We start from the raw sequence: 4,604 nt of genomic DNA, 5'->3' as shown, positions 1-4,604 counted from the left end.
GGGATCACAAAGAGTCAGACGCAACTGAGTGACTGAACTGAATACAAGCTAGAGGAGGGAATATTAGCTGCCTGTTAAGTATTTCTGCATGTCATTGAATATGAGATTGTACATTCCATGGAAACTTGTGTTTGTTTTTAATACTGATTTGCGTTATAGGTAAGTAGATCAGGATAGTGTTCTACCATACTCTCAAAGTTCTACACAATAGTATTTCTTTGCCTCAGTTGTATTTCTGTATAATGGAAAACATAGTATATGTTATTCTAAGGTCTTCTTGAGTCTTAAGTCTTTCCTTTATTCTGTGATTGATTGTATTTAGAAACAGTCTATGTTTACCATCTATGATCGTAGATTGTCAATCAAAATATTTTATCAGTGTTGTACAGATTTCTTGACTTGTGTATGCCTATCTTTTATTGAAGCCTAAGGTATTTGCAGGGAGTACAAAGATCAGGGATATCCCAAACAAACGTAAATGAGGGTTTTAGGATTAAGCTCTAAAAATCCACCCAGAGAGCAGATACTCTTCTTGTGATAGGAACAATTACACCAATGTGGAACTTTGACTCAGGCCATCAGGTAACCTGGTATTACTATTATTTTTTTTTTTTTTTGAAATTTGTTCACAAGTGGAAAAGAAAGAGCAGAGTTTACAACCCACAAACTCATGAATGAATATCTATATGTGATAAACTTAAAAAAAAAATAAAACCTCTCCTCCTTATGTTCTAACATGAAAAGGACTTGACAAAGTAACTTTAAATCTCAATGCTTCAGTATTTTCACATATAAAACTTTGAATTAGACACATCAAAAAATACATTAAAACCCCTCCAGCTTTGATACTTTCCTTGACTGGATCACAGACTCTTCTCTTATAAATTTTAGTGGCTTCTGGGCCTGGGTTCCCAGAGGGTGTGCAGTACAGAGAATAGAAGGAATACAGAGCTTGAGAAAGGAATTAAGTATGATGGTAATGAGACTCACAAGAGCTGTGTGTATTTTTTCAGACTTCCAAGTTTGACAGAGATTTCATACCTGATCTTTCATTTAAACTCTTTGGTGTAGTTACTGCAGATAATATTTTCCTTTATTTTGTACAAGAGGAAGTTGAAAATTTTAAAAAAATGACTTGGAAAATAATGACATGTTAGAATCAGTCCTCTCGCTTGATTTCTATAGTGGTTCTCACATTTAGCATTCATGAAAACCACCTAACTAACTAGCATGTGATATTTACAGATCTCTGGTCTCCTCCTCCAAATAATCTCATTTAATAAGACTGAATACAGCCCAATATTCTCTACCTTTACCCAACCTCTCATGTGATTCTAGTGCATGCTATGAGAAATATCTCCTTATACCTAATGTGTATTCCAAATACTATTTTCTTTTTCTTTGCTCCCAACCTTGAAAGATATGCCACATTTCATGTGCTGGCAGATTCTTTTTAGGAATGAAAAACACATTTCTTGGATCTCCAATAAGCACCACTAGCACAGACTGATGGGGAATCGAGTGTAAAGCATGGAGACATACATAGCATACAATGTATTCCATATTTTACTTGGGTTAATTTCTGACAATGCATATGCTAGAAATAAAATATGGTTAAAATTATCCTTGAAAGATCCATTTAATTTACAATAAAGTACAGTATTCATTATTGTGTATATTCAACTCTACACTAAAAAGAATCTGCCTTGTTATCATCACAAAAGAAGATTTATAAAGGAAAACCAAAAGCATTTAAAAGCAAAATGTCTTACGGTTTTTCTTCTCTGTGGCGTTGAGAGCCTGACAAAGTTGAGACATCAGCTGAGAGGGAAAGGCAAGACTACAACCCAGTGGCTCACTTTGGAGAAGGGTTTCTTGATGTGATGGGGGGAAGGGGAGGGAGGTATTTTTATTATGCACCTATGCAGCCTGGGGCGAAGGCAATGGCACCCCACTCCAGCACTCTTGCCTGGAAAATCCCATGGACGGAGGAGCCTGGTGGGCTGCAGTCCACGGAGTCGCTAAGAGTCGACTGAGCGAATTCACTTTCACTTTTCACTTTTCACTTTCATGCATTGGAGAAGGAAATGGCAACCCACTCCAGTGTTCTTGCTTGGAGAATCCCAGGGATGGGGGAGCCTCATGGGCTGCCGTCTATGGGGTCGCACAGAGTCGAACACGACTGAAGCAACTTAGCAGCAGCAGCAACATGCAGCCTGGAGTACAGGCCCCCAGGTTTCAAAACACTTCAGAGTGTCTGTACCCTCAACCTGACAGCAGAAGCAAAGGTAGTAGATATTAACAGATTAACCAGAAGGCTCAGAACATAAACTCCTCAGAAAAAACAGAGAAAAGAGAAAACTAGAGAGATCCCATTGTGCTTTGTGTAAAACGTGGAAGCTCTGACTGCAAGTGGTAGGGATGAGCAAGGGAAACCCAGTCATCACCAAGGTAAAGTCTTCCCTGACCAGGCAGGATTGAGTCATCAAATCCATTACCCACACAAACAAAAATGGAGATTATGATGTTTCTTGCATATGAATTCACTTGTCACTTAAGATTTACTTGTTTTTCAACATAGCGTTCCTTATGCTTTCTCTTTAAAGCACTCATGATCCATTATAATTTTATGTCATACATTGATGACTAAAGCAATTTTAGGTTTTGTAACAATCAAAATCATCAGAGTGGCTGGCGTGTTCAGCTGAAGGATAAGCCATTAAGTGAATGAGCTCTAATCATGCTTAGTTGATTAATAATCACTGTACATGCTTATTCAGTAGGAACTAGATGACTTGCTAACTGATTAATTTATAAATGAAACTGTTAATAGTTATTTTATTTACTTTTAATAGTAGAAATTAAAATTGCTGCCATTTCTGAGAACTCCTGAACTTTCCATAGTCAGTGCTGATTTGTTAATTTTAAAACTCATATCATTTAATGTAGCATTGGACCTCGTGCTTTCTTGTTTTACACTGCTCCATCATAGGTGTCTCTTTTCTCTACCACAAATGTGCTAGTGCCTTAAGGACAAATATGTTATCTTCTACCACTGAATCCTTCACAACACCCCATCCAATAACATTTACTGTAGATTTTATAGCTTAATTTTTGAACTAATCTTAATGTTTGCAATTAAAACCTCCAAAATTTAATTAACAGAGATAATTAGCATATCACTTTATCATAATGGAGAGGCCATTTTAGATCTGCTGAACAATTTCTCAAATTAAGGTAAGGTGGTATAAAGGAGAATTTTTCTCTCTAAACCAAAATGTCTTATTTATGCTCCACCTTTCTCAGATATAAGAGGTGTTGAAGTTCCAAGCTACTAGTGAAAGTGAAAGTTGCTCAGTTGTGTCCCACTCTTTGCCACCCCATGGACTTTACAGTCCATGGAATTCTCCAGGCCAGAATACTGCAGTGGGTAATCTTTCCCTTCTCCAGGGGATCTTCCCAACCCAGGGATCGAACCCAGGCCTCCCTCATTGCAGGCAGATTCTTTATCAGCTGAGCCACAAGGGAAGCCCTCCAAGCTACTAAATATGTGTTATATTTGTTCATTTCCTGAAAATTTGCCATCCCTTAGAGCAAAAGTGACCCTCATCTTGAAAAACTGTGTTGTGTAAATGTCCTAACAAGTATATATTCTCGTTTATTGTCCCTCTATATTTACCTAAATGTCCATTCTCTTTCTCTTTTTTTCTTACACTCTAGGAAATTTGTTTCCAAATGATAATTCACAGAATAAAAAGTATTCCTTCCCACAGTATTAAGTAGTAAAAAATAGCCAGTGGTGTAGAGGATTAGCTAGATCCTTTGATGTTTTGACTTCCTTGTGAGGCTATCCACACTAGTACAACTTTAAGTGGCAGCAAGTTTTATTTTGTGTTCCTTTCTTATTACCACTAATGGACACTTTGGATGTTTGACCTGACTTCAATACTTACAGAGAGCTCTGATAGAAAGCTTATTATATGGTACTACTCTCTTGGCTTTGATGTTCTGTAAATCATGTGTATGATTGCTTCTAGGGGAGAAATTCAAACTCTCTGTACGTTAGACACAAGTGAATTCTCTCTGAGACTCAGACTTGTGTCCTTAATCATGAAGTACATAAGGGATATATAACAAATAAAGATTATTTCTAGATGCTGAAAATGGAGGTGATGTTTATAACATATTTAGGAGTACATTTTGAGAATTGATGCTGTTAGGATATCCTTCAAAGTGTGTCTTTCCTCTACCCTAGGATATTTTTCCCTTGTTCTTTGCATTACTTTCATTTCTCCCATTTCAGTGGGAGAGAAAAAGTTTCATTGGTAAATAAAACAGTGATGTCATCAATTTCAGTATCTGCTGTCCTCAGATTATGGTAGAATTTCATTGGGTTACTGAAAGTATAAGTGAACTCTCTTAAAAAGGAATTTTAAAAAATTAAATCATGTCCTTAATAATGCATTTATTTGGTAGTTTGGAATGAAGACTCCTTTTTTTTATAGATACAACGCTGTATGCGGTAGTGAGGTTTTTATAGTTTATAAAAGCTTCAGTGATGTATAGTGTATCAAAAAGAAACTTATGCAACACATTTATCATAA

Source organism: Capra hircus, chromosome 1 (genome assembly GCF_001704415.2).
Source record: "Capra hircus breed San Clemente chromosome 1, ASM170441v1, whole genome shotgun sequence".
In the NCBI taxonomy this organism is placed as follows: Eukaryota; Metazoa; Chordata; class Mammalia; order Artiodactyla; family Bovidae; genus Capra; species Capra hircus.
The sequence above is the reverse complement of the archived record's forward strand: the minus strand, read 5'-3'. Positions refer to the sequence as shown.